The following is a 12108-nucleotide window of genomic DNA, read 5'->3' as shown; positions in this document are numbered from 1 at the left end:
CACGAGGTACTGTAGGCCCCTCGCCCGGCGTCGCGAGTCCAGAATGGCCCTTACGCTGTACGCCGGGGACCCCCGATGTCCAGAGGGGGGCGGAGGGACCTCCGGCACCTCATCTTCGTGAAGGGGACCAGCTACCACCGGCCTGAGGAGAGACACATGAAACGAGGGGTTAATACGGTAATAGGAAGGGAGTTGCAACCGATAACACACCTCGTTTATCCTCCTCAGGACTTTGAAGGGCCCCACACACTGTGGCCCCAGCTTCCGGCAGGGCACGCGGAGGGGCAGGTTCCGGGTCGAGAGCCAGACCCTGTCACCCGGTGCGAACACGGGCGCCTCACTGCGGTGGCGGTCAGCACTCCTCTTCTGCCGCGCACTGGCCTCCTTTAGTGAGTCCTGGACGGCTCTCCAGGTCTCCTTGGAGTGCTGGACCCAGTCCTCCACCGCAGGAGCCTCGGTCTGACTCCGGTGCCATGGTGCCAGGACCGGCTGGTAACCTAACACACACTGAAAGGGTGATATGTTAGTAGAGGAGTGGCGAAGTGAGTTCTGGGCTAACTCAGCCCAGGGAATATACCTCGCCCACTCCCCTGGCCGGTCCTGGCAATACGACCTCAGGAACCTGCCCACCTCCTGGTTCACCCTCTCCGCCTGCCCATTGCTCTCGGGGTGATAACCGGAGGTCAAACTGACCGAGACCCCCAGCCGCTCCATAAACGCTCTCCAGACCCTGGATGTGAACTGGGAACCTCGATCAGAGACAATGTCCTCCGGCACCCCGTAGTGCCGGAAGACGTGGGTAAATAGGGCCTCCGCAGTCTGCAGGGCCGTAGGGAGACCGGGCAATGGGAGGAGACGGCAGGACTTAGAGAACCGATCCACAACCACCAGAATCGCCGTGTTCCCCTGAGAGGGGGGAAGATCTGTCAGGAAGTCAATGGACAGGTGCGACCATGGTCGTTGTGGAACGGGGAGGGGCTGTAACTTCCCTCTTGGTAGATGCCTAGGAGCCTTACTCTGGGCACACACCGAACAGGAAGAGACATAGGCCCTCACGTCCTTAGCTAAGGTGGGCCACCAGTACTTCCCCCTTAGACTCCCCACTGTCCTCGCCTCACCAGGATGACCCGCAGTAGGTAGCGTGTGCGCCCACCGAATCAAACGATCACGAACACCGAGCGGCACATACATGCGCCCCACGGGCACCTGCGCAGGCGCAGGTTCCAACACCAATGCCCGCTCGATGTCCGCGTCCACCTCCCATACCACAGGTGCCACCAGCCTAGACGCTGGAATGATGGGAGTTGGATCGATGGGCCGGTCCTCCGTGTCATAGAGACGGGACAGCGCGTCGGCCTTAGTATTTAGGGAACCCGGTCTATAGGAGATGGTAAACCTAAACCGGGCGAAGAACATGGCCCACCTCGCCTGACGTGGATTCAGTCTCCTCGCTGCCCGGATGTACTCCAGGTTTCGGTGGTCGGTCCAGATGAGAAAGGGGTGTTTAGCCCCCTCAAGCCAGTGCCGCCACACCCTCAAAGCTTTAACCACTGCTAGCAACTCCCTGTCCCCCACATCGTAGTTACGCTCCGCCGAACTGAGCTTCTTCGAAAAGAAAGCGCAGGGGCGGAGTTTCAATGGCGCACCCGAGCGCTGTGATAGCACGGCACCCACCCCAGCCTCGGATGCGTCCACCTCCACTACGAACGCTAAAGACGGGTCCGGGTGCGCCAACACGGGTGCGTCGGTGAACAGCGTCTTCAATTTCTTGAAGGCTCCGTCCGCCTCCGTCGACCATCGCAAACGCACCGGCCCCCCCTTCAGCAGTGAGGTAATGGGAGCCGCTACCTGGCCAAAACCCCGGATAAACCTCCGGTAGTAATTGGCAAAGCCTAAAAACCGCTGCACCTCCTTCACCGTGGTTGGAGTCAGCCAATTACGCACGGCCTTAACGCGGTCACACTCCATCACCACCCCCGTGGTGGAAATGCGATAACCCAGAAAGGAGACGGCTCGTTTGGAAAACTCACACTTCTCAGCCTTAACGTATAGGTCATGCTTCAGCAGTCTGCCAAGCACCTTGCGCACCAGGGACACATGCGCGGAGCGGGTGGCGGAATATATCAGAATGTCATCGATATATACAATCACGCCCTGCCCGTGCAGGTCCCTGAGAATCTCGTCAACAAAGGATTGAAAGACGGCTGGAGCATTTTTCAACCCATACGGCATGACGAGGTACTCATAATGGCCCGATGTGGTACTAAAGGCGGTTTTCCACTCGTCTCCCTTCTTGATACGCACCAGGTTATACGCGCTCCTGAGATCCAGTTTTGTGAAGAACTGCGCTCCGTGAAATGATTCCACCGCCGTAGCGATGAGAGGTAGTGGGTAACTAAACCCCACCGTAATAGCGTTTAGACCTCGGTAATCAATGCACGGACGCAGACCTCCCTCCTTTTTCTTCACAAAAAAGAAACTCGAGGAAGCGGGTGAGATGGAGGGCCGAATGTACCCCTGTCCCAGGGATTCCGTGACATATGTCTCCATAGCCGCCGTCTCCTCCTGTGACAAGGGGTACACGTGACTCCTGGGAAGCGCAGCGTTAACCTGGAGATCTATCGCACAATCCCCCTGTCGATGAGGTGGTAATTTAGTCGCCCTCTTTTTACAAAAAGCGATCGCCAAATCGGCGTATTCGGGGGGAATGCGCACGGTGGACACCTGGTCTGGACTCTCCACCGACGTGGCACCTATGGAAACTCCTAGGCACCTACCTGAACACTCCTCTGACCACCCCTGGAGAACCCCCTGTTTCCACGAAATACGGGGATTGTGACCAGCCAGCCAGGGGACCCCCAGCACCACCGGAAACGCAGGCGAGTCAATAAGGAAAAAACGAATGCGTTCCTTATGATTCCCCAGCGTTACCATGTCCAGTGGCACCGTAGACTCCCTGACTAGCCCTGACCCTAATGGTCGGCTATCTAGGGAGTGCACGGGGAAAGGAGAATCTATCGGCACCCGCGGAATGCCCAGCTTAATGGCAAGTCCACGGTCCATAAAATTCCCAGCTGCGCCTGAATCGACTAGCGCCCTATGCTGGGAAGAGGGAAAAAATTTAGTAAACAAAACAGGTAAAAACACATGACCAACAGGGGGTTCTGGGTGAAGTGTTCTGCCTACCATCTCGACTCCCAGACTGGCTCCTCCGGCACCGGTCGGCCGTGTGTCCTCTCCGACCACAGCTGGTGCAGGAGGAGCCACCTCCTCCGGTGCCCCTTGGCACGGCCCCCCCTACCTCCATAGGGGTAGGGGCGGGGGTGCACGGGGGTGGAACGGGCAGGACCCTCTCCGAACGCCCGCGGGCAGCCAGCAAGTTGTCCAGTCGTATGGACATATCTATCAGTTCGTCCAGGGACAGAGCTGTGTCCCGACAGGCCAGCTCCCTGCGGACGTCCGCCCGGAGACTGCAGCGGTAGTGGTCTATGAGGGCCCTGTCGTTCCACCCCGCCCCAGCAGCCAAGGTCCTGAAGTCCAGCGCGAAGTCCTGGGCACTCCTCGTCTCCTGCCTGAGGTGGAACAGCCGTTCACCCGCCGCTCTTCCTTCCGGAGGGTGGTCGAACACGGCCCGAAAGCGGTGAACTCCGGGTAGTGGTCCCTCGCCGAGTCTGGACCGTTCCAGACCACATTAGCCCACTCCAGAGCTCTGCCCGTCAGGCAGGAAACGAGGGCACTCACGCTCTCCTCCCCCGTGGGAGCAGGTCTAACGGTGGCCAGGTACAGCTCAAGCTGGAGCAAAAACCCCTGGCACCCAGCCGCCGCCCCATCGTACTCCCTCGGGAGCGCCAGACGAAGCGCGCCAGAGCCAGACGTCATGGGAGGCGAAGATGGCTGTATCGGGGCAGGTGGAGGTGGAGAGAGGATACCACTTCTCTCCCATCTGTCCATCCTCTCCATCATCTGGTCCATTGCCGATCCGATGCAATGGAGGACTGTCGTGTGGTGGAGTACGCGTTCCTCCATCGAGGGCAGAGGAGTGGCCGCTGCTCCCGCTGATTCCATGCCTTCTATCGTGGTGCGGGATTCTGTTAAGGCTTGGTAATTGTGGAGGAGGAATGAGGCGCAGGAACCAGCGAACACAGGGTAGTGGTGTTTTTAATATACACTCACCAAAAAAAAACAAATGTTCCCACACACAGGGGAGAAAAATACATGCGGCGTACAACAACGTCGACATGAACACAAGCCGTCACACAAGAAACAATCATTAATCCCGCACGAACAGGAGCGGGCCAGCTAAACTAAATAGCCCCTCTAATGGCTAATTGACCACAGGTGTCACAAAATAAAAAAAGGGAAAAGCAAAAGGGAATCGGTGGCAGCTAATAGGCCGGTGACGACGACCGCCGAGCGCCACCCGAGCAGGAGGGGGCGCCACCGTCGGTGGGAATCGTGACAGAGATTAACTAATGACATACAGAGATATTAGTACACATGGATAAGTATGAACATATCTGTCAGTCGTTTTGATAACTTAATGTCATGATAAAGCACAGCATCTTTTCTTATTTTTTATGTGAATGATGTGAGAAAATGTAAGTCCATTGCTTCATCAATCATCTACACTAAATAAGAAAAGTAGTCCAGCTATGTGCACAATCTTTTCTTTTCAATTGATTTGGTATATAGATATACACTGCTCAAAAAAATTAAGGGAACACTAAAATAACACATCCTAGATCTGAATGAATGAAATAATCTTATTAAATACTTTTTTCTTTACATTGTTGAATGTGCTGACAACAAAATCACACAAAAATCATCAATGGAAATCCAATTCATCAACCCATGGAGGTCTGGATTAGGAGTCACACTCAAAATTAAAGTGGAAAACCACACTACAGGCTGATCCAACTTTGATGTAATGTCCTTAAAACAAGTCAAAATGAGGCTCAGTAGTGTGTGTGGCCTCCACGTGCCTGTATGACCTCCCTACAACGCCTGGGCATGCTCCTGATGAGGTGGCGGATGGTCTCCTGAGGGATCTCCTCCCAGACCTGGACTAAAGCATCCGCCAACTCCTGGACAGTCTGTGGTGCAACGTGGCGTTGGTGGATGGAGCGAGACATGATGTCCCAGATGTGCTCAATTGGATTCATGTCTGGGGAACGGGCGGCCTATTCCATAGCATCAATGCCTTCCTCTTGCAGAAACTGCTGACACACTCCAGCCACATGAGGTCTAGCATTGTCTTGCATTAGGAGGAACCCAGGGCCAACCGCACCAGCATATGGTCTCACAAGGGGTCTGAGGATCTCATCTCGGTACCTAATGGCAGTCAGGCTACCTCTGGCGAGCACATGGAGGGCTGTCAGTGTTGCTTCCTAAGTGGACAGTTTGATTTCACAGAAGTGTGATTGACTTGGAGTTACATTGTGTTGTTTAAGTGTTCCCTTTATTTTTTTGAGCAGTATATATAGATATATATAGCTTCCCTGTGGCTCAGTTGGTAGAGCATGGTGTTTGTAACGCCAGGGTTGTGGATTCGATTCCCACGGGGGGCCAGTAGAAATAAAACATTTTAAAAAATGCATGAAATGAAAATGTATCAAATGTATGCATTCACTACTGTAAGTCGCTCTGGATAAGAGTGTCTGCTAAATGACTAAAATGTAAAATATATTATCTACATTGCCACTACCATCATCAGCCTGCCTAGACCCAGAGACATATACAATCTATGGTCATAGAGAACATACCCAAGAAGATAAACATCTATCTTCAAACAAAACCAACAGGTCTGACTTAACTGTGTATGTAATGCGTATGTAGGCCTGCCTCACATTCCATTGTTTACAGTACTGTATGTTTGGATTGCAGTGCCTGACTGTCAATGAGTATGGTGTGTGAATCTGATGCTGTTGCATTCAGTGTAGAAAGGCCACAGGTGGTTATGAAGTTCAAATCTCTGTCTGTCTTCATACTTTAGTATCATCATCTCTAATGATGTCATTGTTGTGTGTCTCTATTTCAGCCTGGAACAATGATCGAATGAGGGATTCATTGGTAAGACTTTGATGAGACCTCAACTACTCTTTGTTTGAAATACAGGTGCAGTTTATCAAAATGCATGTAATTTATGTACACAATACCTAACCAGTAAATGTTTCACTAGCATGTCAAATTTGTCCAATATTAACTGTATTTATTAATAATCTTGCTAAGGCACGGACGATCAAATACAGAAAGGAGAATGACGAGGCAGTTGGAGGGTTATTCTCACAGGTAGGAGACCTGTATGAAGTTCATCATAGACATAACATAGTAAATGAAAATCCGGGACAGTCAAATTAGGGGAAAGGGGGGCACCTAGTCAGTTGTCCAACTGAATGTATTCAACTGAGATGTGTCTTCCGCATTTAACTCAACCCCTCTAGTATGATATGTTAAGTTTGGAATGGTTACATTAGAATGAAGGTTACTTAAGGCAAAAGCTAGAGGGAGGGTGGATATTTGGTTGATCGTATAACACGAACGTCTAGCAACCCAAAAGTTATGCGTTCGATACTCATCACGGGCAACTTTGCAACTACTTACTACTTTTTAGCTATTCTGAAACTACTTAGCATGTTAGCTAACCCTTCCCCTAACCTTAACCCTAACCACCAGCCTAAGTAACGTTAGCCACCTAGCTAACATTAGCGTTAGCCAACTAGCTAACGTTAGCTCCAACAAATTGGAATTCATATCATATGTATTGAAATTCGTAACATATTGAACGAATTGCAATTTGTAACATATCAGGCAACTTGTAATTGTAACATATCATACAAATTGTTATTCATAACATATACGAAATCGATGATAGACATCCACAAATTACTTACATACCATACCAAACATAACTTATCTAACCAATTTTTATTGTCCCGGATTTGAATTTACTATGGTATGTGTCCAGGTTGTAAAACAATGACAGGATACTCTTACAAAAAGTTATATTTGATATCACTTGATATGTATTTTGAATGATACATTGTGGTATTGGTTTATCCAAATAGAAGTATTTGTTCAAATATATTTTTTAAACCCCTACTTGATTATTGTTCAATTTGGTTAAGTGTTCAATGCAGGGTAGCCTGCTGAATAGCGCATAGGTGCACTGTAACACCAAACCAGCAGGTGTCACTGTTGCATTGGCCAAACTATTTAGACCAAGCTAGACTAGAGAGAAAATTGAGTGTCATCACTGTACAAGAGGTCCGCCTATAGCCACGAAAAGGTATGTGATAACTACTAATATTAGATCAGGGTTAACATAAGATAACTTTCGATTACATTAAAAGAAAACATTGGATAATGTTAAGATTAGGTTTTCATGAGATTTCACTGCCTCATTTGAAATTGCACTGACACCTGAATTGACTGTTTCTGTCACTACTTACCAGCTTGGTCTTGGTCCCCGTACCAGGTATTCCAGTTCCCCACCACCTCACATGGATAGTCCTGGTCTAAGTGGAGCTTGCTCTGCACCTCAGCCCTGAGTTCACAGGAAAAGGTCAAAAGACACATTATCCACAGGTAGTGGGATATGTCTGTATCACCCTCTACTGTGAAGTCAAGTCAGTGAAAGACATATGAATGGCCAAGAGAGGAGTCCGTTAGCATTTACAGCACACAGGAGAAACAACGAAAAATGAATCTTATATGCCTGCAGACACTCAGTCTTGACATTGTGAACTGAGAGAGAAAGGAACAGAATAACAGTCTGAATATTGGTGGGTGGACATTAGGCTATTAAAAAAATCATATCACATACTCATCAGCTTCCTCTGTACAGTATTTATTGGACTCATGTGTTATTGCCTCTGCAATCATTTTAAATGGACTATTTTAGGATCATCATCTTTCCAACCCAATTTTCCTGGTGTAATTCCAATGTCAAGTTGAACAAAGCTACTGACAGACACTGGTCAGAGCACAAACTAACAAACTATCAAAGATACTTGCAACTGTAGGCCTTTCTGAGACAATCAAAAATCAACAAATAATTGCTCAAAAAGAACAACATGAATGTAAAATGAGAAGTAGAAATGAAAAATACATTTTTGTCATGTAATTAGAAATGTTCGCTTTATTTAGCCATGTTGGTGCTGCAATTATTTTCCTGTAGGTCCCTCGGTGAAATATGCATTAAATTAGAATAATAATTTCACTGAGCGATATGATGAAATGTCAAACAGAGGCTATGCTGTGCACTAAGGCAAATTGAATCCAATTCAGTATAATTTGCTGTACAAATTAGGTTATGTTTGACCCTGAATCGCCCCTCTAGAGCAGTGGTTCCCAAACTGTGTGGTGTGCACCTATGGTGGGCTTGGTTGTCCCCCCCCCAAAAAAAATTTATTTAAATAAATAATAATATTGAATTTTAAAAAATGTGGAACTCATTCCGGCTTTTTACTCTTGAAAGTTGCAATAGTAGAATTTATGTATTTATTTTATTTCACCTTTATTTAACCAGGTAGGCCAGTTGAGAACAACTTCTCATTTACAACTGCGATCTGGCCAAGATAAAGCAAAGCAGTGTGACAAAAACAACACAGAGTTACACATGGGATAAAGAAACGTACAGCCAATAACACAATAGAAAAACCTGTATACAGTGTGTGCAAAATGAAGTAAGGAGGTAAGGCAATAAATAGGCCAATAGTGGCGAAGTAATTACAGTTTAGCAATTTACACTGGAGTGATATGTGCAGGTGAGGATGTGCAAGTAGAGAATACTGGTGTGCAAAAGAGCAGAAAGACAAAAACAAATATGGGGATGAGGTAGATATTTGGTTGGATGGACTATTTACAGATGGGCTGTGTACAGCTGCAGCGATCGGTAAGCTGCTCTGACACCTGACGCTTAAATTTAGTGAGGGAGATATAAGTCTCCAGCTTCAGTAATTTTTGCAATTCCTTCCAGTCATTGGCAGCAGAGAACTGAAAGGAAAGGCGGCCAAAGAAGGTGCTGACTTAGTGAAATATACCTGCTGGAGCATGTGCTACGGGTGGGTGTTGCTATGGTGACCAGTGAGCTGAGATAAGGCGGGGTTTTACCTAGCAGACTTGTAGACGACCTGGAACCAGTGGGTTTGGCGATAAATATGTAGCGAGGACCAGCAAACAAGAGCATACAGGTCGCAGTGGTGGGTAGTATATGGGGCTTTGGTGACAAAGCAGATGGCACTGTGATAGACTGCATCCAATTTGCTGAGTAGAGTGTTGGAGGCTATTTTGTAAATGACTTCGCCGAAGTCATGGATTGGTAGGATAGTCAGTTTTACGAGGGTATGTTTGACAGCATGAGTGATGGAGGCTAGATTTAACTTTGGATTGGAGTTTGTGCACAACATTTGAGAGAAATAATATTTTTGTGCATATGGAACATTTCTGGGATCTATTATTTCAGCTCATGAAACATAGGAACAACACTTTACATGTTGCATTTCTATTTTTGTTCAGTCTAGCTGTTTTACCCCCCCAAAATTACCCCCGCGAAACTGCGCTAATCCACTGCACTGCTATTGTACTTGTACTGTACCCTCCTTTCATTCCTTGTACCTTAATTATTAGATTCAATATTGCCTACACATTCAATAGACCATTATTTGTTGGACACTGAGCACCCTTATAATTAGGTTACGATTCAAAGTAAATACAATAATTGGGGTTCTGTTCATAACCTCAAAGTATTTAATTGCACTTTGTAAGATTTAGGTAACATGTAAGCATTTAAAACTTCCAAGTTCCAAGTAAAGTTTCCCTTTACCTTACGACCTGCAACTTGACAGCTAGCCTGCGATCTGTACAGGGTAGTTTTGTTAACCTTTTAATGCAGTGGGCTAAATCAGGGTCAAACAGGGGGATTATTGGTATTGTTAAACAAATCTACTTTGAAACAAAAGTATACACCTTGCACACATTGTTAAAAAAAAAATTCGTCTTTATTAATAATAAAATTATGAAAAATATTAATAACATTTCAACCATGAGGCCAAAGAGGGCACTTTTGGTCATTGACTGCAGGAAAGGGATTATGAGCCCTGATGCTCGGTCTGATCATGAACACGCATCGCTTGCGATACGTTTTTGGAAGCATAAGGACCTTATCTTTTATATCAGCGATAAATAATTTTCAAAAAACAAAAGGTTAAATTGATACACATCTTTTATAGGGTTAGGGTTAGTGTTCCCACACTGTCATATCTGTAAAGGGGTGCGTAACTGATGGCAGGGAAGTCAGACGCAGGAGAGTAGAACTAGGTAGTAGCCGGAGCAGTTTAATCCAAAAAACCAACGGCATAAAAATACAACAGAATATGGGCACAAAAAAACCCGATGCGCACCAGTAAATATGTGCACAAGCATTTACAACAAACAATTCTGCACAAAGACATGGGGGGAACAGAGGGTTAAATACACAACATGTAATGAGGGAAATTGAGACCAGGTGTGTGAGAAGACAAGACAAAACAAATGGAAAATGAAAAGTAGATCGATGATGGCTAGAAGACCTGCGACGCCGAGCGCCGCCTGAACAAGGAGAGGCACCGACTTCGGCGGAAGTCGTGACAATATCTCCATGTCACAACGCATGTTTACGGAAGACAGACAGAAGACTGATGGACCACCTGTGCTAATTAGCTATCTATCATGCTCCGAACACCTGTGTGTAATGGAAGAAGGCCGCTATTGCTGATCAAAACCTTTTTTGTGCTGCCTAACCAATGCTGTGCTGTCTAGGCCTACAGTGGCATTTCAGGAGAGTCAAAGAATTCTTCAGAATTCTTTTTTTTTTTATTCGGTCTAGTCCACAAAATGTAAAATCTTGTGTGCGGACAAGCCTACACTCTAAAAAGAAAAGGTTCCTGGAGATTCCTTTAGAGGTTCTTCAAATTGAAACTATATAAGTTCTTTGAAGAACCCTTTCTAATGGCTCCTCGAAGAACGTTTTGAAGAACCTTTTGGGGTACATTTTTGAACTACCCCGGTTATTATTATTATTAGTAGTAGTAGTAGTATTATTAATAATAATATGCATAACAATAACAATAACACAATATTTTAGTTCTCAGTGTTTATTATGATTTTTGTAGCAAAGCACAATTAACCCAAAAAATTAGGTAAACTCCAAGCAGAGCCCAAAGTCCAATGGGTATATCCTCTGGTATGTTGATGTTGATGGGTTGATGTTCTCCGCATCCATAGCCAGAATGATTTTGCAGTGCATGGTGATCGAACAGGTTTCCTGTTATATTCAGAGGTCTGGTAAGGAGGGTGAAGTCTGTGAATTCAAAAAATTGTAATTATACAGATGATTAACAAAACATGCACATAACAGAATTCATACCTTGGTTTTTGTGGTGAATGTGAATAAAAAAGCTAAACTGTTTTGATCATGGTTTTCATACACATACCTTGTCCATAATGAAGAGGCCTATGGGATATTCATTGAAGAGGTAAGGGAGCAGGATGGTAAATGTGATCTACATAACATACCAATACCAGTTGACATACCTGTGTATGCCTCCTCATCTGAACACAGACACAAAAGGGAGCAATTCAGTCATCTGCACGCAATACAGCTAGCCTTAACATATTGTTATAGCCTGCATATTCTTACCTCTTTGTTGACTGATATCCATTGAATTGTGTCCATTTTCTGTTTTCGAAAGATTGGCACAAATATGAAAAGATAGATGGTATCATCATCATAAAACAATATCAATTTAGATCATATAAGGGACACAACTTACCATAAATTGAGGAGACCTTTACATTTTTCAGTTAAGTGCCTGCACCTGCTGTCCTCTCAAATTGAAATGTTTCATTTGGGCAGTTAGTTTCCTGCAAGAACCCCCACCAACTAAGGAGGTTCCTCAATGAACCCCACCTCCTTTTCAGAGCTAGGAACCCTAAGGTTCTTCAAAGAACTTTGAGGATCTTAGAAGAATCCTTGTTGAACCCCAAATTACGAGAATGCACTTGTTTGACAGATGAAATTAGGCTATAGGCTGCTATACAGTTTACAGTACATACGTAGATTTAATCAAA

The 12108-nt window shown here is 46.1% G+C and overlaps 1 non-coding gene across 1 annotated transcript; it reads left to right on the top strand.

The window, feature by feature from the left end:
- Window positions 1-5492: 5492 nt before the first annotated feature.
- Window positions 5493-5567, top strand: trnat-ugu (transfer RNA threonine (anticodon UGU)). Its single transcript has one exon. It is a non-coding gene; the product is annotated as a tRNA-Thr (tRNA).
- Window positions 5568-12108: the final 6541 nt, after the last annotated feature.

The sequence above is a fragment of the Salmo salar genome, chromosome ssa24, assembly GCF_905237065.1.
Source record: "Salmo salar chromosome ssa24, Ssal_v3.1, whole genome shotgun sequence".
Lineage (NCBI taxonomy): Eukaryota > Metazoa > Chordata > Actinopteri > Salmoniformes > Salmonidae > Salmo > Salmo salar.
This window is presented reverse-complemented; position numbering and strand designations above follow the sequence as displayed.